This window comes from Hermetia illucens, chromosome 1, assembly GCF_905115235.1.
Source record: "Hermetia illucens chromosome 1, iHerIll2.2.curated.20191125, whole genome shotgun sequence".
Lineage (NCBI taxonomy): Eukaryota > Metazoa > Arthropoda > Insecta > Diptera > Stratiomyidae > Hermetia > Hermetia illucens.
Window position 1 is genome coordinate 53,472,364 of NC_051849.1, and position 26,299 is coordinate 53,498,662.

At 43.1% G+C, this 26,299-nt stretch overlaps 1 protein-coding gene across 1 annotated transcript in view; it reads left to right on the top strand.

Annotated features, from left to right (window-relative positions):
- Positions 1-376: 376 nt before the first annotated feature.
- The window catches only part of LOC119661542 (kelch-like protein 17), a 125,659-nt gene continuing 99,736 nt past the window's right edge, over positions 377-26,299 (top strand). The window contains exon 1 of the mRNA XM_038070928.1: positions 377-960. The gene's annotated coding sequence lies outside the window, so the exon portion shown is untranslated. The remainder of the gene's footprint in view (positions 961-26,299) is intronic.

Genomic DNA, 26,299 nt, shown 5'->3' on the forward strand with positions numbered 1-26,299 from the left:
TAAATTGGACCACCTTTACCTTATTAAAGCATTCCCTGAAGCTTCTTAATAGTACAGAAATCAACCGATTTTCATCAAATCGCAAAACCCAAGTGACTGCATTATCTCAACGACCTTGTTAGCGCCAGCCACCCACGCAAATTCGCCGCTAAACTACACGTGCTCCATCGAAGCTAAGCGAAAAGCTTTACGTTTATTACCTTAACGACTAATGCGGGCGCCGGCGGAACGATAACAGCCAAGAGCTGGTTTGATGCCGGGTGGGTGGCTGGGGGGCCAATTCTACCAACATTTCCGAGTCAGGTTTTATTCAGCTTTTTCACAAGTTTCACATGTTTTTCATTCCGCGCCTTTTATCAATTTCCAGCCCAACTCGGGAAAAATTCAGTCAGTGACGAGCTTTCAGGAAGGAACGACACGGCGCGGGCTCATGATTCCGTTAGATCGAACGTGGGTTGGAAGGGAAGTTGTGAGGATTTGTCTGTAATTATCCGGTTCGGGCAGCTATTTCCGACTTGTTTCCAGTGAGATTTGCTCGCTTTGATTGAGGAAAATCTGGCGTTTTCCGAATTCCGGGAAATCATTGAAAAGTTTTCTCAAAAAAAGGTGTGAAAAATTAAAGTGGAAACCAACACACGAAATTGCTTTTGGCTTGTGAAAGAATTGTGAAAGAGCTCTAAACCCTTAGCAAGGACGAAGTGTGTGTGCCGAAAGGAAAGATGAAGCGTATGTTTTCGTCGCAAAGTTAGAGGGTTGTGAAGTGCGGGGGCGTAAGGGCTGAAAAGTTCTAGTAGTAGTGTGGCGGTGGGTGGTGCTGAGTGGTGAGAACTTTCGTGACGAAAGCTCACCGGAACGGGTTGTTGACCCTGCAACAACGGCGACGTGCTGATTGCATTTCTCCCCTCAGTTAGGGTTGTTCATCGGAAGCCCTTGCATGCAGCTGTAAATCACTTCTTGCGGGTAAGTGTAGAAATTTGTAGTTTGTTCGTCCGCTGTCGAGACGGATTATAGCGCGCCTCACATGTTCGCCACGATGTCTGTCGACAAACCAAACGTGCGGACTTTCTTTCAAGCATGTAGGGGGTGTCTGCGTGCGAATGAGACTTGGGGGTTGGTTTGCCAAGGACGACTGAGCGTACACCTCCTCTAGCATTACGTTACATTGCACTTTTGTAATCCAGTCATTCACTTTGAATCAACCACCGCAGTTACAAGCTTGAGCTGCTCGGTTTTGGATGTGAGGACAAGTTGCAGTAAACAGAAGTATCTAAAGGGTATCAACTGCGAGCCGGTTGATCTGGTGCGGGGCCAACGCTTTAGCTTGTTTGAAAAAGTGTATTAGAGTTGCTAATTTAGCACGAGTGCGGTGTCGAAACGCGATAAGAGCGTAGTCGAGTGTTTACCCAACTTCGCATTCACATCTCACCTGTAGCAATCGCGGCATCTGTATCTGTATCCAGCATCCGAGTGGGCACCAGGTAAAGTGGCGTTTATTTTAATTATCACAACCGCAACAGTTGGCTGTTTACAGAAGTGCTGCGAGCTTTTTGGGATATGTTGGGTTGTGCAAATTATACTTTTTATATGAGGTGCACTTTTCGTAATAAGTTGATTTTATTTTATGGAAAACAGTGAAAGATAAGATTTTTGTATCTCAGTTAAATATTCAGTGTCCATATTCTAAATTAGAAATATGGGGGATGTTTACCAAGCTCTACAAAAAAGTTTGGATATCTCTACCATACCCCACGGTATCTGGAAAACATACTAAAGTGGAATGATATAATATTTCCGCGGCGTTTCTAAGTTATTACAAAGTGCTGAACTCACTTGAACTGCTTTGTTACTCTTAATATATTCTAATATCTTAAATCCACACTAGATTTACAAAATAAAAACGTGACTTATCCCAAGAAGATATGATAGCCGTAGGGTGACAAATATTATAAAATAAATTGGTTCAAGATATTAAAAGCTGACATCCTTTGTAGTCACTTCAAAATTGAAGGATCTAATTAAATCTCTTGGATGGGTCTATCCTAAATCATTGTACCAGTTTGCGACTACGTGAGCCGATGCCAGCAGGTGTTGCTCAGGAACTGTAGTGGTTGTCGGCTTCGATAAAGCTAAAATTCTGTAATCTTCTACAGATAAATCCCTTTTGTGCCATGAATGCTTGTACTGATTTTCGTGCTTTTCCCGATGCTGTAAGTCTTTCACTGAGGCACAATCTCATTGAAAATTAAGTAGGAGAAAATAAGAATGAAGAAGAAATTTTCTGAATGTCGTTCCATGATGGTTGATAAAGATAAATAAACATTTTCTGTTAGATTAACCAGTGGATACGGGCGAAGAATATAGCTACTTTTGACTATTTGGTCCAACGATTATTATTGTTGATTTAGAAGCTCAAGGTAAAGGGTCTTGAGCCTCTTACTAACTGTCACACTAACCATCGCCTTCTCCTTCACTTGTTTTGCGTGACTGTCATTAGGGTATTACGTCGGAATATACGATCAGTTTCTGGCGGAGTCTCATATTATTGTTTATAATTGTTCTTCGAAACTCGTCCTTCCTCAAAACATTGTCGATCACCTTCATGAAATTTTTCTACCGCTCTCTGAAGCTATTATTATTATACTGTCAAGGGAAGTTGCATTGCGCTCTTAAAGAACTATTGTGTCCCTTTTACTGGTTGTAGTTTACCTATTAACTACACTATGTGAAGCAAGCCTATAACCATTAGGAATTTCAGTATATTCGGAAATCGAACTTTGCATCTGGTATCAAGTATTCTCCCTGATAACTGGTAACCCCGGTGAGATCGACACTAAACGCAGTAGTTAGCGGTCCTCATATTAGACTGCACTTATGTCCATAAACATAAGAGTTAGTCACATTAACCTGCAGCATGTCAAAGCTTCTTCCTATCTACTGGCGACAAGGCTGACACAGTTGCAGGTCTGTCCTCATATATTTTTGGTTCAAGAGCCATTGGTTCGTTTTAACAAAATCGGTGGCATTGGATCAGTGAAGGAGACTAGCATCTTCTTCGACAAAAGATCCTCGAAACCGAGGGCCTGCGTTCTAATGTCAAAATTGTTAGAGGCAACCATGCTGAGACAATTCTGTTCCCAGAACCTAGCTGCGGTCAACTTACAATACCAGGTTAATGGTAAGAGGAGAAACGTCATAGTTGTCTCTGTTTACTTGCCTAATGATGCTTTGTATCCTCTGCCGACGCAGGGACTAAGGGATCCGGTAGTGCATGCAGAATCAAGTGACCTTGAACATTTCATAGGTTGTGATGCGAACGCTCAGTATATTTTTCGGGGCAGTAGCAAAAGCAATCCTGGAGAAGAGAAGCTGTTTGATTTTATCACTTCAGCTGGTCTGATGACCAGGGTGTGCCCCTACGTTCGTGGAGCCAAGAAGAAGTGAAGTAATTGACCTAACAATCTGCACTTCAAAGTTGTTAGATTAGATTAGCGACTGACGAGTGCTACAGAAAGTTTTACATCACCGTTACTTAGAATTTAGTCTAACCATTGCAGGCGAACAATCTGTAAAACAAAGACGGAATCCTAGGAAAACGGATTGGACAAAGTTCAATGAACTTATTGGCGACATATCGAAGCTCACTAGTAGACTAACGACCCCTTTGGCGATAGAATATCAATTGGAAACTTTGAATCGCTCAGTTTTAGAGTCCTTTGAAATCCTATTTCCCGAGGCCAATGTGAAAAACGGTTCTATGGTGGAACCGAGAATTGCAAGGGCTCAGGAAATCAACCCGATGACGTCTAAATCATACTTGCAAAATCAATAAGGATGAAGACTGGTTGAACTTCCGGAACTCACAGCGTGAATATAAGAGACCCGTAAAACGTTCGAATCGAGATTCCCTTAGGGCAGATTGTGAGGAGCTGGAAAGTGAAAGGGGGACTTTCGGGCTGTGCAGAGTCCTTAATAACGATGCGTCTACCAGGTTGGACTCTCTTAGAACACCGGATAGAATTTTTACGAACTCCAGAGTTGAGCCTATACAGACTCTCTTCCAAGTACCTCACCCGGGAGAGCAAGTCTCAGAAGTGGGAGGAAGAAAATTGGCGGTTTCTGCAAACCTATGAACATGGTGTCGCAAAGGGAATTTGGACACTGCGAAAAGAGTTGTTACCAATGAAAAGGCGAGCGCTGCCATACTATCATTTGAACACTTCAAAGCACCTGGTATATCATAGATGGCATCTATTTAGCGATCTTAAAAGAGGCAACCAATTATAGCAAGTGGTTCATCAGTTTGTGCTCAAAGTGTGGGAGAGCGAATCAATGCCTGCCGACGACGAAATTCGCGCACGGTTGATGGCAGCCAACGAAGCCTATTTCAGCTTACAAAAGCTGATCCACTCGAAAGGTCTCACCATTGGGCAAAGCTCTTACTGTACAAGACAATGATCTTGCCAGTCCTTATATATTCCTCGGAGACTTGGGTTCTTAGCAAGAATGGTTGCGAACTCTTTGCCGCGTTCGAGAGAAGAATTCTTCGAAGAATTTTTGGTACCCTACATGAGGATGGACGATTCCATAATCTACATAACGACAAAATCTATGAGCGATACCATGACCGTCAGGTTGTGGATAAAATCCAGTTCAATAGGTTACCTTGGGCGGGTCACTTAATCCGTATGGATGAGGATGATCCAGCCCGGAAAGTCTATAAGGGCAATATCTACGGTAGAAAAAGAAGATGAGGCAGACCCTGCCTGAGATAGAGCGATGGTGTAGGTCAGGACGCCAGACAGGTTTTAGGGATATCGAATTGGTGGACCTCGGCGCGGGATGTCTGGAGTTCCTTATTAAGGCAGGCCTAGACCGGGTACCTATTGTAAGTTTACCTCACTTAGAAGTAGTGGAAAGGTATGTAGCCCTTCCATGGGTTCACTTCTAGAATTGCTTGTTTGCAGTTCCTTTTGCCTCGTTATATTAGTCGTGCCAGTATTAACAAAAAATGTTATTTTTTAGCTTCTAATCATTTGTAAGGTTTTGTTTAAAACAAACCCTTATTAAAATCGGTTTACTGTCTGTCTGTCCGTCAGACGCATTTTTCTCGGAGATGGCTGTAGCGATTGACACCAAATTTGGTAGAAAGGTGGGAACCGTGAACGCTCACGCATGCAGTGAGTTACATCCTGTTACGACCGATTTAAGGGGAGGTCCCCATACATGCAAAAGGGGAGTGTACATTTTTTTCGCCAAATATAGCCATGTGGGGTGCCAAATGAATGGTCTCGGTTAGTGATTTCCGAAGTTGGTCTTAGTTTTGACATTTGTTGGAAAGGAGGGGAGTTGGGGGGGTCGAAAGTGACCATTTATTTAACGGGGCCATTCTCAGAAAATACCAAGCCGAAAAATCTGAAAAAATCAAGAGGCTGTGACTATATGGTGGCTACGCTTCGGGCTCTTTAGTTGAAATCTGGATACCATCCCTATTTTTTCCCCACATTTTGTCACTACTTTGGCTGTTTTTGGATATCCGATAACGGTACTGGCTTCTAGCCAGAAAATGGTTCGAATCATAGTTAGCACCAAGCATCGTCCTCACATCCAATATGTTTGAGGCAGTTCTTTTTTTGACGAGAACGTGGTCGATTTGATTGAATTTCTACCCGTCTGATGATGTTCGTGTATTTTTTGTATGTTCTTACAGGAGATTACAGGGGAAGTGAGTGGAGCTTGCTATTAAGTTTCAGCTTACAATAACTGTTTTGCTCGAATCCTCTCTCCATAGAGTCAAAGCTCTTACTGTACAAGACAATGATCTTGCCAGTCCTTATGTTTTCGTCGGAGACTTGGGTTGCTAGCAAAAAAGTTGCGAACTCTTGGCCGCGTTCGAGAAAAGAATCCTTCGAAAAATGTCTCGCCCCCTACATGAGGATGGACGATTCCGTAGCCTACATAACGACGAAATCTATGAGCAATACCATGACCGTCCGGTTGTGAATAAAATCCGGCTCAATAGGTTACGGTGGGCGGGTCACTTAATCCGTATGAGGATGATCCAGTCCAGAAAGTCTGTAAGGGCAATATCTATGGTAGAAAAATAAGACTATGGCGTAAGTCAGGACGCCAGACAGCTTTTGGGGATATCGAATTGGTGGACCTCGGTGCAAAATCGGAGTGTCTGGAGTTCCTTATTAAGGCAGGCCTAGACCGGATACCGCCGTTGATGATGATGATTAACACATTTAATGCGAACCCAAATCAGAAATATTTAATAGGGGTAGCTTCCTCCAAATTACAATTTTTAGTTTTCGGGGGCGACTTACCCTTCATCAGTAGTTCATCAATTTTAGGCTGGACTACAAGTATACAGACAATAATCTAATCTCTCAGAAATATTTACACGGATAAAATTAAAGTCTTTAAAGAAAAAATGTTTAAATGGTCCAGATTTTATCCTTAATATGCATATTTGTGGGTAAAAAGATCGTTTTTTATGTAACCAGGGGTAGGTAGGAAGGTATCAGTGGCCGCTCCGAGGTTGTTATGGAAGCAGGGAGGCAAAGTCCAGCCGGCTCGGATCTTCAGTGCCAGCCCATAGCATTCAGGAAGGAAAGCAGCTCTCCCACCTTGCAGCTAGAAATCTCTCTGAAGTCCCCAAAGAATGGTTTACCCAGTGTCCGCAGCCTGACTCTAGCCAGAGCTGGGCAATCGCAGAGAAAGTGCATGAAGGTTTCCCTTCCTTCTCCGCAGCTTCGGCAATGTAAGTTGTAGGGTATACCCCGTGCAGACTGCCGTAATCTTGAATGCATATGCACGCGTCTGGCGCAGGAGCTATGTTATAAGCGGGCCTTGACTTGGCACAGCTTGTAAGCCTTCGCCATCTCAGGCCCGTGGCTGCTAGGTAGAGCGAGTAGACTCGGCCCCCGACAGCTGCCAGCGGAACACCGACTGTATTCGCCGAACAGAGAGCAGGGAGAAGTGCCTTGCTTGGCCAATCCGCCAGCCCGCTCATTCCTCTCTATGTTCCTATGCCCGGGAACCCAGAGGAGAGTGACCCTGAGCGTGCCGCGCAGACGGTTAAGCGCGTATCTGCACTGTCCCACCAGCCGGGACGATGTAGTCGTTGAGTACAAGACCTTGATGGCCGCTTGGCTGTCGGTCAGAATGGTTATGTTCCGCTTGGGGTTCGAATCACGCTCCAGCCATCGACAGACTTCCAATATCGCCAGTACTTCCGCCTGGTATGCACTGGCGAAACCTGGGAGACCATCCGACTTGGATACACCGTGTGTATTCGAGAAAACCCCCGCGCCGACTCCATAGGCCAGCTTTGATCCGTCCGTAAAGAATACTGTATCATAGTCTTGCAACACGCCGCCGGTCTTCCACTTTGCTTTGGTTGAAAGGTCATACAACCAGAGACCATTTTTTATTTCATATGGTCAAGGGATCACCTATAGTGATTGAGAAAAGTAGACTTTATACATCTAAACTTTAATCAAATCATCGCCTAATTCCTTTATTGAATACGATATAGTTGGGGGACTAACCTAAGCAAACTGCCAATTTTATTTCCTTCAAACATATTTCATCATTAGGTTAGGTAACACAATTTGTGGACTGATGTAGACCTATCACCAATTATTGATTTTTCAACAGAAATAAAGGAATCCCATTATTTCTATTCGCCGCAGCTGCTACCGCCAAGGCAAAATTATATCCTTGTAAGCGATATTCATTTAGTATCTTTCTCTTTTGCATCTAGTTCCACTTTCACTAAGAGGAACGCATTTTATCACCTTCTCTCTATGTGCATCATAACATGAACTTTCAGAAATCCTCTGTAAGACTCGCGCAAAAAGGATATTTTCATTATTTATAATACTCAGAAAAGCAAACATAACAGTATATATAAAATATATGCAACGATTTGAAATAACTCCTTGTGTAGGAAGGAGGATTGTCACTCAAAATGAAAGCGGGTACAGGACAACGGCATCAGTATCTATAAGATCCTTGCAAGGGGTTTGCAAAGCTTAAAAGAAAAGTCATGACTTCATTTCCCGCCGAAAACCGCGCACGTGTCATCCTACAAAATAGCTACGCTTGGATGGTATATTTCGTTCATTAGATGTAAACAGAGCCTTTCTGGATCCACCCCTCGTTATTTTAAGTCATATCACTTCAATGATAATGAATTTGGTGTATGTATACAAGTAGGAAGGATTCACTCCTCATTAAGTTCAATAATAAACTTTGAAGGATCTTAACATGCGGGAAAATCCCTTTCTTTGCACATTAAAGTTCGAGGCTTATAGTCTGCTGCGTATCGATTTATTTTCTATTTCCTCTCCCCCATAAGCCACCCTAAATCCGTCGGCACTCACACCAATCCGACGCCTGCTTTGATAAGTAAAGGAATTTTGAATGAGGAAGTTGCTGTCCTTCTGTATATGCACTCTCCTTAACAATGCGTGAGTGTGTGATGGATGAATGAAAGCGTCATGCAAGAAGGGATGAAATGTGGAAACACGAAATGTTTTATGATTCTATGTCGCCAGAATTCCTTCAGTAAATCTATGGATTCTCTGCAGTCTCCGTGAACATGTTTTCATGACGGGAACTCTCCCCCTCTCGAACTCGATTAATGTTTATAACTGGCAGACATGAATTTAGGTCAGTAGTCTAATATGGAGGGCGAGACATAAAATGCTGACCCATTGTAGAAAAAGTTTGCAGTTAAAGTAAATAACAACGAGCTTTGAGTCATGCCATTAAAACATATGAGTAAGGGAAAGATTTATTGTGCATTTTAGGTCTGAACTGTGCAAATGTTCACATTAAAATCAGTTGTTTGGAAGAAGTGAGTTATTACGATGACCACACAAATACGGTTTAAAAAATATTCTATGAGCATAGACGTTGTACCACATATAGGATAATGTACAATTATGTGTTCCACGCTTGAAATTTGCCTTTTCTGTTGCAGCAAGCAACATCATAGGAATCTGTAGCGTTGTCCACCCAAGTATATCTGGAACGTATACAACACTAAATATGCGGCAAATCATGAAAAGTGAAGGACTACCGAGGAATCGACAGTCCCCCTCTGTCGAGAGGAGAAGGCGCTTCTCGATTATTATAGCCCATGATGCCTGAACAATTTTCAAAAAGAGATTGGGACATGTAATTTCCGGATCTGCCTGACCTATTAATCTCCACATTTCAACGCTGTAGGCCCTTCATCATGAGTTTATATTCGCTTCTGTCCAGAGTTTTTGAAGTAGTCTCTCTTACTTCGCTATATAACTAGCTTAAAGTTTTCTTGAATAACCATTGGTCAGTCAAAACTTGTTATTTTTATTTTTAGGCCACCAAGTTGCCTTCAAATCTCCTGGGTTATTAACCAAAGATACATATATGGTAAGTCTGTAATATACAGGGTTTTGAAGTGACGTTTCTTCGTTTGTATCTTAACCTCATCAAGGAGTGGTACATTTAGGCAGTGTTGAACTGCTGCAAACTTCCCTATTCTTTGTTCATTGCATTAAAGTCATCATTAATGACTTTTGGTTTCCTTCCTTTCGCGTTCAAGACCACTCTATCCACCATGTCCTCGAATTCAGCCAACGTCAACCTTGGAGACACATAGCAACTATAGACGTATATTACTTCTATTTTTGCACAAACGAACCCAGTTCCTGGCTGCCTCTCATATTCCTGTATAGCTCGTTCATTACATGCGCACAAGGCCACCCCACCTCTAAGATCATCAGCTCATAAACTATGGCTAGGGTTTCAATAAGGTCCGCTTATTACACTTGTACCCCCGGTTCATAGTGTTAGCAGTGATTGGGATTAATTTGAATTAGCCTCCTTTTCGACTGCAATCAGCGTCTCAGGATTCTTTTCACTTCGGCAGTACAAGACAATGATCTTACCAGTCCTCATGTATTCCTCGGAGACTTGGGTTCTTACCAAGAAGAATTGCGAACTCTTGGCCGCGTTCGAGAGAAGAATCCTCCGAAGAATTTTTGGCCCCCTACATGACGATGGACGATTCCGTAGCCTGCATAACGACGAAATCTATGAGCGATACAATGACCGTCCGGTTGTGGATAAAATCCGGCTCAATAGGTTACGGTGGGCGGGTCACTTAATCCGTATGGATGAGGATGTTCCAGCCCGGAAAGTCTATAAGGGCAATATCTATGGTAGAACAAGACGACAAGGCAGACGCTGCCAAAGATGGAGCGATGGCGTAGGTCAGGACGCTAGACAGCTAGGGATATCGAATTGGTGGACCTCGGCGCAAAATCGGAGTGTCTGGAGTTCCTCATTAAGGCAAGCCTAGACCAGATACCGGTTGTTGCGCCGTTGATGATGATGATGAGTATGGCTGCTATCTAACATTTCTTCCAGTATCGTCTACATTTAGCATGCAGAACACTTTCACTAAGTATATTGTTGACTTGGCTACGTAATCCTTCGACTTTGGTCTCGCCATACCTTTTCAGCTCCAGCATGAGCTTTCTTTTTTGGTTTCTCCGAATCCTGCTAATAGTTCTCGCCAAGTATAGTAAGATCGGGATTAGCTTTCAGTTTTTTCAGCATGACTGCATAGGACATACACACTGCTAGTGCCAAGAATGAAAATCGCTTCGGGCGGATCTTCATTTTTTCTTTCTTCCTTTTAGCCTTTTTTGTCTAACCGTCGCGTTCGTTTTGATTGCACATTCGTCCTCTTGCTGACGCTACCGTTTTGGGTACTATTTTCCCACTTACCGAGGTTGTGGCCCTATTGTTGGTTGCTGAGTATCCTGTTGGTTTCTGAATGTAATCCTCTTTCATGATCCTTCTAGTGATTTCACACGTTTGCGCTTATACGGCGGTGTTGCCGTACAAGGAGCAGTTTTAGGATTTTTTTGATTCTTGTTTATCTTGACACGATTTAAATGTTGTCCCTTATCATATTCCTAATGGCTTGTGCATGTTGTGCTGTCTTTAAAAAATTTTCACAGCTCAACAATTTTGACGACAAACAAAATGAAGAATGGTTCTTCTAGGTCAGTGTTATGTTCAGCAGCCCGGTTCTGTATCAAAGTAACCTCCGGTCCCCGTTCTCTACATTTCGGGATGTTTCGTCCACAAATGACCACTTTCCTCTCACCTGATCGACCTGTGTATAAACATGTCCACCCTCGCACACCTGCAAATGAGTAGTTGCGCGTGTTAATACGCATTCGCTGAGCACGAAATATCGCGCCTGGAGAGAGACTTGACAAATTCCTCACAGTTCTCTCCGTCGGTCTCTCTGTCTGCCTGACACACGCCTGAGACACGGCGGCGGTGGTGCAGTGTTTTTTTTACGTTAAGAGGAAGTGTAAAATTTTCACTAAAGGAGACACGTGAAGTATCAAATGAAAGGTCTCACTTTGTACTTTCCGGTGTTAGACCACCTTAAGTTCATCCCAGAATCATACAATTGGTGCAGTAATCTACGCCATATCTCTACTCTTACAGGTATTTACTGCGACCTAAAGCATTGAATAATAACATCACACTGAAGTGAATTGCCTCAAATACTGAATGCATGTATATAACATTATGAGCAATTGTGCACTCAAATTATAAGAATTACACAAAACCTTTCATAGCTGAACCACCGAACTTATGGTTTTCGACCTGTTTCTTTTATTTATTATTATTGTTCACTCCCTATTAAACAATAGTTTTCGACATAAACGAATTAAAGCAAATTATAAAATCTTGAGTACGTTTAACCGCGTCTCCAACGGGCGAAAAAGGAGCTAGAGGTATGAACGGTAATGGCTCGATCTCAGTTTGTGAAATCAGATCTATGTACCGCGAAGAGGAGAAGGCACTTAGCTGAAAACAGAAGAATGCTTTGTGTACAAGCCGAACCCCTGTGTGAATGAGGACATGGAACCTGGAAATCGTTCATAAGGAGACGGGTTTCTGATGGTCCGCACTGAAAGCACTATACACTTCTAACTATTGGCTATCACATATAAAACTATACTTATTTAAGAAACATAAAAGTTGGTTAAATCAACCGAAAGCATGCCAAAACCTCCTCGTTTCTACCGACAGCAAGGTAAGGCTCCGCTGCATTAATCTAATATTTTTCTGGTACAACAGCCATGAATTCCATGTAATAAATTCAGTCGTATTGTATGCCCCAAGAAGGGATGCTAACTTTGCTTCTGGTGAATATAATGCTAACTTAACTTTTATGTGATTGCAAAATCTGTTAGCACTTCTAGGCTAATTTGGGGCAGACCGACCAATTTGCAAAACGAGCGCACCCGTTTCCTTGAACGCTCCCCAAGGACGTAGATGGGCACGATCCATAACAAGTTAATTCAGTTGCTGGCTATTACGGAATTAGGACGATTGTCGTTGTTTATGTTTTTAAAATTCAAAATTAAATTTAATTGAAATGCAACAAAATATTTTGTTACAAAAAATTCATTTATGTCTACAGGAAATAGGAGATGTGGGACGCAGGAAGAATTGTAAGAGATATTGGAAGAAATCCAGCTCTCTTGTAATGCGTTCAAATTCTCGGATCTATCTGCATTTATTTGGTGAAAGATATAAATTTATCATTAAACGTAGAGAAAGCTGGTAGGAACCAGACGAATGTGTGGCGAGTTATATAGAGGCTTTCCACACCGATGGCTCAAAACCAAGGGGTCAAGACGTCTACCTTTCAAATAAAAATGGGAAATGTTTTTCTCGAGACAAAATATAGCAGTATGAAATATTTTAAACCGGGGATGATGAAGAGTGGTTGAAAGATAGGCGCAGTACAACGTGCCCCGAAAGCCAAGTTGCCCTGAAAGCATTAAAAAGTGCCTACCTCCTCCCCCTCATTCTGGCGTTGAAGAAAATATAAAGATCGCGGTATTCCTTCTCCGATTGCCGATGTTCTGGCTTCCCTCTCGTCCTAGTCGCTCGCAGACACGATTCTCAAGAGCGCGGTTTCTTGGTTCCACCAGTAATTTGGTTTCCTACTGTGTTGGAATTTGCATCGCGGCATTGTAGAGTCGCATGGCTCACTTATCCGTTGGCATAACTGGCTCCGGATAGCTCAGTGGTTAGAGCACTAGGCTGTCATACGGAAGGTCGCGGTTCAAGTCCCATTGGTGACAGTGGAATTTGCATCGTGATTTGACGTCGGATACCAGTTGACTCAGCTGTGAATGAGTACCTGAGCCAAATCAGGGTAATCATTTCGGGCGAGCGCAATGCTCACCACATTGCCTCCTACAGTGTACTGTAGTGTACTGTTACAGTCTTGAATGAAGTGCTCTAACACACTTCAAGGCCCAGATCCAATATGGATTGTTGCGCCAACGATTATTATTATTATTATAACTGGCTCACTTTTTTAAGGGTTGTGCCGGTCGGGTCGTAACCTCCTTCTAAATCTGCCAGGAATATCTCTTCCTCGAAAGCTCCAGTGGACCACCCAGCTCTCCTAGCTTTCTGCTTTTGTTGCTCACTCGATTGTGTCCTCCCCCGTTCCTAATGTCGAGAAGGGTGGCCTGATATTCACTATGGATGTAGTGTTCACTCAACCGCCAGGCCATCCCTCTCGCCAACGAGGTACTGAGGTAAGTCAGATCGACCATCCAACCTAGCCCTCTGCCTCGGAAGTTAGGCACACATCCAACATTGGCTAATACGATGTCCAGTTCCGCCAAGGTTTCAAGCTAGAGTTGGACCCTGGCATTTGCCACTCGACTTCTCCAGTCTAAAGCCCACGCGTTGAAAACCGCCGGCAATGATTTTGGGGCTGTGGTTTCTAGCGGTCAACACCAAGCTGTCTAGCATCTCCTCATATTTCGGTAGTGTTGCACTAGGAGGAACATAGCAGCTGTTGATATGGACGCCGTTAAATTTAGCGCGTACAAAACCAGCTCCCTGGAATACCATTGTTTCTTGAATAGCTTGCCCATACCGCCGCGTTTCCCCATGAGTCTTTCACCCACGTATCTGTAACGTAATTTCGGAACGGTTCCTCTTCTCCACATCTGGAGAATGGAAGCATCTGTTGAGAGGTACTTGTTCCTTAAGTCGGCACTCGACCCAACTTATGCTTACGCGGCAATCAATTTAATCTCTGATTCCATCGGCAAGCTAATAACAACGGCCTGTGTACCTCCATATGCCTTCTTCATCTTTTTGATCGCACTTTCCTCTATTTCGCTAAGGTTGAATTGTTCCCTTAGCTCAGCACAAATTCACTTATTCCATCCCTACTCCGTTCACCCGAGTTCTTACCTACCTTATGTTAAAGAGGCATCACCTACGTTTCCCGGGTGACTTTGTCACATGACGCTTGGGCGGTTTTCTCCTCCACCGGCCTAATATAGGATAACTTGATACCTTGTATCAGAGCCCTGATATTTTGGTGGATATTTTTTTAATGAACAGAGTTCATATATGTGTACCCCCTTCCACGATCGCCTTTTACAGCATCGATAGTTAAGTCAGTCTGGAGACTCTCCAAGTTCCTTCGTAAAAAAACAACCATTCTTATCTTCCATATTTGGTTTGATTTCTAGGTGTCCTTCCCATAACCAGTTTTTATCCACAGGTGGGCGTTTAGTTCCCACCTACCCGGCCTGTGTATACGTATGCCCATGCACGCATATCTCCTGATGCGCCAAGTGTTCCCTTATCCGCACGAAGGGACACGCCTCATGGGAGATTTGGCAACTTCACACAGGAGGTTAGGGTTAACTAAAAATCATATGTGTGCGATAGCCTACAACCTTTTCAACCCACCTGGTACAAGTCTTTCTGCTTTTCAACAAATGGACTTCAATTGATTTCTACATTCATTTTTGAGGGGATTAAAGGACTGATCGACGCCCACAGTGAAGCTTGACTATTGCGTAAAATTGCAATGCACCTATCCTTCAATTGATCGTCAATAACTCAGCTTGCTGCCCTTAGGATCGCATTCACTTCAACCTGAAAGACTTTACATATTATCACAAGGAAAAATCCCATTCCTGGATTTTTATCCGAAAAGAAGCCAACTGTTCCACAACACTGACAGTACAAGAACTGAGTTCGGTTCTTCCAATATTTCCTCCAATGCTTTGTGCACCGTCTCTTATTTCTCCGTGAACCTAAAAGAATTAGTCTAAGAGCTGCTCTCATTACATCTTTCGAATATACATATATATCCATGGGCTGCAAACTAAGAAAGTCATTTAGAGCTGCACCGGATATACCTTTATAAGCAGGTATAATTGAATAAATGATTGAATGATTCACGGATTGTCTTAGATGTGAAAGTGTGGCAGGGAACCCAGAATACCCCCTACTGTCATAGATGCGCAGTGAGAATGTATTATAATCAGAAAGATTTTCAAGTTAGAAGAAAAAGCAAGTGGGAGGAAATCTTACCGATGTGTGTGAGCCTGATTGCAAACCTGGATGATAGTCGAGATGACTGTCAGCCTCTCGATCTACTTGCCCGGGTTCTAATTTTGGCTAGTCATAGATAGTTTTGTTTCCTTCTGTGCCCTCCAACTGCTGTAGACAGATTATAACATATCTATAACATTATAAGTTTAATAGTAACGAAATGGAATGACAGTCCCTTGAAACTGAAACTGCATGGATGCCCTATATTCCACAAAAGAGCAGGGAGCAAGTCTACGAAGGAATATCGTAATGGAGGTCTCTAAACGAAGGGGGGTTATTTTTAACAGGTAGAAATCTTTTAAGTTGACGCGGATGCACCATCCTATAATCCGTAACAATTAATGCTGCTATTTTAAATTAATTTGCGGGCTTCTATAAGGCCACATGTACAAACTAAGCAACATTTTACTACGCTTATGCTTACTACATGTCATCCATATCAGAGGTATCTCTTCATGATGAAATGCCAGCAATCAGCATCACAAAAGTAATCGTTTATCAAGTACGGGTATATAAACGTGGAGTCCCCAAGAGAGCAATCAGCAATTCAATCTAAGCCACAACGAAAAAACCAGGCAACATTTAGATTCACCGGTACCGGTACACATGATTATCATCAATTGACGGTGCATCGCAAAAATGATTAACAATTTTATGAGACATTGAACTTGACCACATCTAGGTCCATAGCAACCGGATGGCTAGCAGAAGCGCACGTTAGGTCACAGTTGATGGGCCGATGCTAATAATAATCATCATTAAAATTATTCCCAAAATTAACCTTGTCATGCTCTACCGCTGAAGAGACAGTCAATGGTCGCTGAACAATGAACTTATTAATCGCACATTAAATTAGCCACCGCAGCGGCACAACTTCAAGTCAAGCATAGTTTGAATAACGGCTTTTGACTAATCTAGATATGCCGTTTCTGCTTTACGCGTGAAAGATCTCCCACACTAGACCCAATAATTGTGGAAAATTGGAGAAGGAAAGTGTTTTTGGCAAGGTTAAGGAGGGTTTTTGGTTTCCCCCACGAAATTTCCGAGTACTTTCTTTGAAAATTATATTTGCCAACTAATAAAGTGTCTATAATGCCATATCAAGTTACCTTACGAATCATGTCCATTATCATAGAAAAAATAGAACACAGCAATCAGGAAATACTGGCTAAGGTGGTTCGTTCTTCCCTTATCACTAGGACAAAGAAACTGAAGCATAGTTCCCTGAAAAAAGAAGAGTCGCGATACCACTCCAGCAACTTATGTAGTCCTGTCTGGATTAGAGGAATCTTAATTAATGTTGAATTGGGATGCATTCCTTATCATTTTCTGCTCTTATATGTATCTTCGAAGAAATGATGAACTTTATTCCCTCAAAATTTGACACTACATTCAACAACACCCACCTTAACCGAGACAAATGGTAGAAAGCGGGCTTTGCTAGCAATTCAAGTTCATGACATGTGCTAATTGCTCAGACGGCACTAAATGACTTTTTATATTGAAATTAGGCACTATCTGTGAGCGCACCTCGTACACAAAAAGTGCAAAATGTACAAATCATGATGTCACGGAATTGTACACTCATTCATTTTTTGGAGGTGATTACAACCCCCTGGCAATCAACGATAAGTTTCCCCTTTATATTCAAATGGCATAGAGTAATCCAAAGGGACGAAAAACAGTGTTTGGAACCATTTAGCAGAAGCCAAACATACCTTCGCTTTGTTATGGGAGCTCGTTACCAAAATACCCGCATGCCAGGTGAATAAACTTTAGTTCCGATTTCGATAGATGCCTTTCGTAAGTATTTACAGCAAATCGTAAAAATCAATAGTAATTAGCATTGCTCCCTTTTGATGTTGACTACTATTCAATGGTATATGAAATGAGACGTTGTTTTGAGGGTTCTTTTTTGAACTACGCAATTAGTGATAATGGCATAGCATGTAATTATACGCATAGCAAAATAATGTGGCCTTACATTGAAGGAAGTTTCCGTATTTTTAACCTTTGACCTTTGATATTGTATTCTACTGTAGAGGGTGAGGACAAAACATGACCTTGAAAATCTAAATCCACAAACTGACTTCTTGTGAATGTAATTACCCAAATGCATATTATCGAAACCTGCAGAATGAATTATTTGTGCTCCGAAAGCAAATATAATCTTCGTCATCTCTTGTTTAAAAAGGCACTGGTTTGGCCGAAATCTAATCTTCTTCCTCTTTTTCACCCTTTGTGTCGTTCACAAGTGGGTTCGGCTCGTCGGGAACGATTGCGACATTTTGTGTCATTTGCTTGATCTGGATACAATCCCGAGAGTTTCAAATCAGCATCCAGCGTATCAAGCCATCGTCGCTTTGGCCCGCCTTTTTAAGGTTTTGTGTAAAACAAAACCTTATTAAAATCGGTTTACTATCTGTCTGTCTGAGTACGTGGAAATCTCTGGTCTGGGTACACCAGTGTGTGGGATTTTTTCCCACCAAAACCACCCCGGACTCCCTCCCTGCTCCGCGGAGCCACCCTAAGGTATTACATCACGGGGCGGAGTCAGCTCATTCTAGCTTAATCCCGTTTCTTCTATATGCGGCGTACGTGACCGCATTTTTCTCCTCTCCTCTGCCTTTCGCAGTTTATTTTGGATAGATGCACTCATGGAGTTGTACGCATCCCAATTCTGTTGTTGTGCTACCAATTTCGGCACCATATTTTCTGGTACCAGCACCTCTCCAAGAGTCTCCTCTAGATTATTCCTTTCTTCCACAAATCTCGGACAGTTGAAGAATATATGCTCTGGGTCCTCTGCGGTTCTATCGCAATTTGGACAGTCGGGTAAAGTCTCCAATTTAAACCTGTGCAGGTATTGGCGATATCCTCCATGCTCCGTGAGAAACTGGGTGAGATTGTAATTGATCTCACCCTGACATCTCTCCAACCGCTCCTTGATGGCAGGAATGAGCCTGTGAGTCCACCGACCCATTCTCGAGCATTCCCAACGCTCTACGATAAGGAAGAGATTAGCTTCGCATTATATATGTTCTCCATTTTATCTGCCAAGATGTCAATCGGCATCATTCCAGAGATGACGAATGCTGCATCATGTTAGACAGGCAGATCATACCATCATGGCTGTCCTGTGGACTGCACTCAGTTTGCTAGTATAAACTGACATCCGCAACGCCTCCCTCCTACCGTGTCCCTCCCACATTCGGCATTATCCTTACCGGAGCCATACTAGCAGTGGATGATTTGTCTCAAAGTGGATGATTTTTCGCACCCCCAAGTATTTGATGATCGGCTTGGAAGTGATGATATGATTCCCGATTGTAATACAGGCATAATTTCTCTTCCGGTACTTAGTGATGAGGACCGCTTCTGTTTTTCCTCCGCCAGTGTCAGACCAGAGCTCTCTAGCCAACTTTTAACAGCACTGATTGCCTCGCTTGAGTATAACTCAGCATCTTCGAGATGCTTTGCAACAACAACCAGCGCTTTGCGTTAGCGTAATCCACCACGGTGCCTTCCCTCAGAAGTTGTACATGATGTTCCACAGTAGTGTGCCTAATACGAAGCCCTACGGCACACCTGCGGAAACAACGTACTTCTGGGGTCCGCCGTCGGTATCGTACCAGAGCCTCCTTTCAGTTAAATAACTATCGACGATAGCAGCGAGATAGGCGTATTTCTGCCTCTTCGCTAGGGATTTGCGTATTAGATCCCAATTGGCCGAATTGAATGCATTTTTCACATCCAGGGTTATATACTTGGCAATATTTGCTGGTACTACCCTTTCCGTAGATTACATCTTCAGCCAAGCCAATAACCAATTTGATGGCATTAATGGTTGATCTGGCTTTAAGGAACCCATACTGCCGATCTGAAAGGCCGCCTTTTCTCTCAACAGTCGAGAGTAATCTATTATAAATTGCCCGCTCTAACATTTTCCTCACACTGTCCAACAGACATATGGGTCTATGTGAGGATGGTTCACCTGTAGGTTTACCAGGTTTACGCACACTTCCATTCCGCTTCCCTCGGACATGGAGTCTTCGAGCAACTCAGCGAACATGTTCGGCTTGGATTTCACGCAATTTTAAGGGCCTTATTCGGTACTCCGTCCAGGCCCGGCGCTTTATTGTCTCCTATTCTACCCGAGATCTCCAGCAGCTCGTCTCTGGTGACTGGCGGAATTTCCGTCACATTCAGAGGTGGTTGGAATATGTCGGTGTTCTTCTCTTGCTGGGGGAATAACCCCTGGATGATTTTCAGCTAAAGAATGGGACACATGATCTCCCTTAAAACATATCCTCTTGCTTCACTGGATGGCTGGAGCTTGAGGGTTTTACAGGCTGCCTTATAGGCGCACTCTTTATGCTCCTGATGGACTTTACCTACCGCCCTCTGAGCCGCTCTTCTGGCTCGGTGGAAGGCTGATCGAAGACCGGTCAGTTCATCATTCCACCAGTAGTTTGGTCTTCTACTGCGGAATGAGCATCTCGCGTCACATGCTGTGGCGGTGCATTGAGCCAGATGGACGGCTCTTTCCGTAGAGGCACCTGCTGAATCAGGTTGATCTAACCACATCTCTTCGAAGGTCTATTCATCCAAAGATTTTGCAGACCAGCCTGAAATCTTTCCCGATTTCGGGAATGATAGCTCTTTGCCCTGTGGCTCCGCATATGTCTCAGAGAAGATTGCCTGGTGATCGCTGTGGGTGTAGCATTCGCTGGTGCACCAGGACATACTATGCGCCAGCGTAGGGCTGACAAAGGTCAGGTCTATAACCGAGCCTGACCCCCCTTTTTGAAAGGTGTTTACAGCACCTTCGTTAGCCAAAACTATGTTAATCTGTGCAAAAGCTTCTAATAAACTGCGATCCCTAGCATTTGATTCTCTGCTAGCCCACTCAAATTCTCAGGCATTGAAATCACCAGCAATTGCCTTTGGATTTTGGTCCTATGTGTCGAGAACAAGATTATGAAGCATTTCCTCGAACTCAGACAGTGTCCAACTTGGTGAGGCGTAGCAGCTGTATACATATACACCATTTATTTTCGCCCATACAAACCCACTGGCTGCCTGACTTGCAGTACATTGTATGGCCTGTCGACCGCAAGCCCATATCGCCGCTCCACCAGTCGAATCTGTGACCCTTATGGTTTCTATACTATAATTTGGTAAGTGCAGTGAAAGATACCCTTCTACTTGCAAAAGGGGGGTGTACATTTTTTTTTTTTAAAGTGCACCTTATTTGGAAACATTTGCAACTATACCCGCATATGTATGTCCGTATCTAATTGTTCCTTCATCCAGATTGCCAAAGTTATTCCGATTGTAGTTAAGAGACCGCAGAGTATTTCAGGCCTCCCCAGATCATAACCTCCGTCGCCAAGGACTTCCTGGTTAACAGAACAGGTGGCTCCAACCACCTGATACTCCCCAAAAAGCCTTCGTATCAAGAATGAGGCAAAATCTTTCACCTATACGTTCCCTATAGAGAAAATGACAACTTTCATCATTCTAGTCTAGACCACGCATACTCCACTCAGGAGATCGCATCTCAAGCAAACATTGGACCTTTCATCACAACGAAGTGAAAGCAAGAGGTTGTGCAGCTTTCACATTTGATGCTTCTTTTCACTGATAAAAGTGAGAAGAAAAAATTTGAGTTGTTCGTCATTGAACACCAGGCATTTGGAAATGACTAATTTGGCTAAAGCCTCAATTATTTCGCACCAGTTTGCAGAATTCAAAGCATTCTTCACTTCGATAGTATCTACCGATTTATTGGCCGCCATTGTTGCTCCCGCGATTTTCGTCGCCATACTGATCAATGATATGTACAAACCTGTTGTAGATGCCCCTTCGACAAGTTTGCTGATGCGGTTTAATAATCATAAGACAAAGGATCGCCCAATGGCTTATTTGGTTTCGAAATTAGCACTAGCTTCTGTTGCTTCCGGTTTTCCGGGAAGATCTCTTCTCTGGAACTACCTTGACTGTTGTGCGCCTTATTCGGGATGCCGTCTAAACAATCTCTTTTGTAGTATCAAGAGCCTTTCTGTGGTTATCTCGGAAATTTCATCGGAATCTCCCTGAACAGTGGGTAGGTTCGATTCATTTGAGTCTCGCGGGAAAAGTGTACTAACTATATTTCACAGCAAATTGGGGTTCGTGATTGGCAGTGAGCATTTAACCTTATTCGGTGATTCCTTGCATAACCTTTTCAAGTGCTCGGCTTTACTCCAATAAATGGCTGCTTATAGTTCTTTTCTTGCCTTTATATATCGGAGTTGGATATATCAAGGAATTCTTATTTACGAATGGAAAAGTGTGCATAGGAACATCATCATCATCAATGGCGCTACAACCGGTATCCCGTCTAGACCTGACTTATTCAAAAACTCCAGACATCCCGGTTTTGCGCAGAGGTCCACTAACTTAATAACCTTAAAAGCTGCCTGGCGTCCTGGCCTATGCCTTCGTTCCATCTCAGGCAAAATCTGCCTAGTCTTCTTTTTCTATGAGGAGCAATGTTGTGCCTGTAACCTTTCAAGCTTCGAACTCTTGTGGAGACGGTCTGACATGGCTCTTATTTCCGCTCCACTATTATCTCCTGTAGCATTAGATACCACAGTAGCCAAGTTTTCTAATACTAAGGTCCCGCTACCAACAACCAGCAGTAAACTTTCTTTCGTCTCCTCTTTTCTTCGTTTAGTTTGCTAAGTATCCTTCACATAGCTAATTTTTATTCAATATTCACCTTCGGTCAATCTGTCTTTTCCTGAAAGGAATAACCGCTATAGAATTTGAAGCATGTGTATTGAGATCGAGAGGTTGAGCGTCAGCCAACTCGACCATCGACATCAAGCCGGTCTTTTTTTTCCAAAAAATGAATATTTTCTTTTGGGTTGGGTGGGGGGGGTAGGGTTGGCGAATGCGACTCTCGTAAAGGTACGCTGTTGAACCAGCAACTAAACATCTCCTCATCGTTAGGCAGGTAAACTGAAACCGTATATCACATTACTTCGGGCTAGCACTTGAGCTCTCCCATCTTCGCGAACTTTCGAATTTAGGAATTCTTTTCACCAATGGGAGGGGCAAGGAGAAAGGGAACTGTTAGTCCAAGAACCCTCTGCCATCTGTCTAGTCAAATTATATCTTTTTTGCAACGAAAAGAACTCGAACGTAATGCCCAATACGGCTACACGTATCAGTGCTCCTCAGCATCTCCCCGACTATGTGGTCTCGAGTGTGTTCCCCATTGTTTAAATAAAGTTGTTGACGAATCCTCTCCCATCTTCGACAATTAAAAAAGTGTGATTGGCTTCGTCCACAATCGCCACCCTCATACCCCCCCCCCCCTCATTACCAAAAGCAGCCGCTCATACCTCTGTGCCGTATAGCAAATCGGACTGTGCTGTTTTCATTAGAAGACGTCGCCTGCTAGACATAGAACCCCAAATGTTTACCATTAACCGACTTTTGATTTGCTTGAAACAGCTGATCTTTGAATCGATCGTCAGACCAAGGTATTTAACCGTTAATTTTAACTCGATCATCTGATCGCCGGTGGATATCAGACACAGGATCGGGATTCTCATTTTAGTGAGGATGACTACTTTGGGTTCTTCCAATGCAAGGTTGAAGCCATGAGCAATCATCCACCTGCTTACCCATCGCATCAATGCATACGGCAACAAGTGTCGCAACGTCATCTACATAACCGCAGAACATGCAAAGTAATCCGAAGAGGATTTCCACAAAGCCCCCACTTTTCGAGTTACCAGTTTATATCCCAGTTCCCCTTCACCTTGTCGACCGATTTCCTGCCAGCAACGAGCTTTGCTTTTGTTTATTACACTGCGGGGTCTCCCGGTGTTCACCTTCGCGACGTCCCACACACAGAAAGAGCATCCGAGTGGCGCTCTAATCAGACGCGCCACGTTTCCTATATACAACTGTCCTTTTTGTTTCAGGTATTCGCTTTATGCTCTATCTCGGCCTGTTGTCGTCCTCTCAGGTCCCCGGCAGGTTGCAGACGTGTATTCATAATATAACCATTTGTAATTTTGCTGGGGTCTATTCACCCTACCCACCCTACATACTATCCAACTAATTTTCCCATTGTTAAGAAGTTTCCTCGTGTATTGTTCGGCAACTTCCACCACAGCGAGTTTTTGGTCACGAGAGTTCGCAGAGGTGATACCAATCCGGGCATTGGTTACCTCCGGTCATTTGCCCTTGATAACCTCTTCTTTCTTCTTCTTCTTTGAGGCAGTCAAGATCTCGGATTTCGGATTTCCAGAAAGAGGTTTGTTGTCCTTTGGTCTAATTGGGTGAGGACTCCACCATCGTTCGTTTTCCGAATGGAAGACACTTCTGCTCCGCTATCTTCGAGATTGAACCCATAACGTATTTCACTGAGGACTTCGAGAAAGATAGATTGGATGATCTCAAAGTTTATAAGATTTCATAAGTTCCTAGTATTTATGATGCAGAACAGCATTTATCCCGCATTAATACCTCATGTGCATACCATACTTCCCTACAATAATAGCACATTAAGTATAATTAAGTGCCTTTGAACTATAGCCTTACAATAAATGCAAATGTGAGTATAACATTTTTCAATGTTGCAATTATCAAATTCTCTAGTTGCATGACGTGATAAGGCCACCTCCACCTTCCATTCATTCTGGGAACTTCTAAGCCTTTGAAATCTCCACCAAGTTCAATGCCCTACCGGAATAGCTGCAAGTCACGTTTTCTAATAGCCTTTGAAGTGTGTAATTACCCTCTGGGTGGATGCGGACATGTGTAGGAAGTATTTCGTAATTTTCATTTGAATGAATATTCTGTGAATATTTATAGTACATCTATCTGAAAAGAAACCCTTCATGCTGCACACGTGCGCATAGTTTTGGCGCGACATAGCAGGTAATTTAAGAAAAAAGCTCCGTTTTCTGTTCAGAACAAGGTGAACTATGCATGAGACAATGGGGCCTACACGATAAATCGCGTGCCTCGAAATAACTTGCCATATCCTTGGCTACACTCATAAATATGTAATATCGATCCAGGATTCCTATTCAAATTTCATTCAACGTCACGATGCATTTATGAATGAAGAAGTAACGACGATAACCCATATCCCCATGGTTTCCCAAAGTGGAGGACCGTGTTTTTCACGGAGAGAAAAGGCTGAAGACAATAAGAAAACCTGACGAGAAATATCGTTGGCAGGAAGACCGACGAAAACAAGGATAACAGGGCAAATATGAAGTTTTATGTACTCACATACGTGCCTGATATATACAAGACTTCCTTGAGAATTTGCTAGGAGCGATGAAGTGAATCAAACGTTATCGACTGAGAATATCATATGATGCTCGTGTGTACGTACTTGTAAGACACGAACCACTCAAGCACGTATCAAGTTGTTTCTGATTATAGAACACTCACGGAAGACACAAATAAAGTCTATATTTACCGTGATACAGAAAGTTATTTCGTTATCTTTCTTGGTTTGGGTATTGACTGCTCCTTTGGAATGGATTATTAAGTAGGACATCTCCTTACAAGAAAGTTATTAATGAAGCAACGAAGTACGATTATGTACGAAGGCAACTCATTTCTCAGAATGGTATTGAAGCTTCAATTAGGCAATGTTGACTGATTAACTTGGAAATAGATAGAGACATCTTTCTGCGTATGTATCTCAAGACTAAATCGCCGTCCGGTTGTAATTAACAAGAGATCTTGAGTCAAGATTGATGATTGACTGCAATACCAATTCGAGTCTCTTGCCCTCGGCTTTTCAGAATGGAAAAACACTGTGCCGCAAAAGGAGGAGGTATGCTTCACAGAACCTAATCATTTCACTTCCCTAGAGCTCAAAATGTCTCGCTAATATTGTAGGAGTTATCACTAAAATTTTAGAAGCGAGTGGTCTGGCCCCCAATATTAGCGCCGAGGATTTCTTTTTTGGAACCAGCTCAATCGTTGCAATTGAGAAGCAGCGTGACTACCTGACATTCGTGCGTCCTGACAGTATTAGGCTTTTACAAAGTCAACCTAAATGTTATGAAATTAGCAAAATAGGTTTAAATTTCCCGTGGACAGCAAGTCTTCTTCGTCCAGTGTATAGATCACTTTCGGTATGATACAGTGGGTAGAGTAGGATAATGAAAATACGTAGCTCTTCCTATTACAAAATTTAAATTCCATGTGAAGACATATTTCGGGAACTACTCCTTCCATTCTATAGCTTGGTAGCTTGCATCGTAGTTTCAGCTGAATCTATGCCGAATCCGCATTTTGTAGCCACAGGCACACCTTTCCCTCCTGTGCTCCATAATTTCGTTGATAACGAATAAAACCACCCTTTTTTTGGGGGTAGGGTACTCGGTACGTCGTCGGACTACCAACTAAACACCTCCCCATCGTCAGAGAGCTAGCCTGGAACCGTTTGTCACATTACTTCGGACTAGTCCTCGAACTCTCACGCTTTGCGGAGCCTTCAAATCAGGGAATTCAGAAAGTCAGTCTCACCATGCTTCCGATTCACCCACGCACCTCAGTTGCCGATGAGCCGCGCAGTCCATCTGCCTCTAGTTTCATTTTGCCAAGAGAGCTGCCACTCGTCTAGAGTGTGTTGCCGTTCTTCGCGAGCAACTGCCTCCCTTGGCTCATCTCCCTTGCGCTTGTATATGGCCTGACGCTCCCTAGCAAGAAGGGCAACGGGGATAACTCCCGCGATCACCATCACGGTCGGTTTAGAGACAGTGCGATAAGCAGACGCCACCCGTAAAGCTCCCCG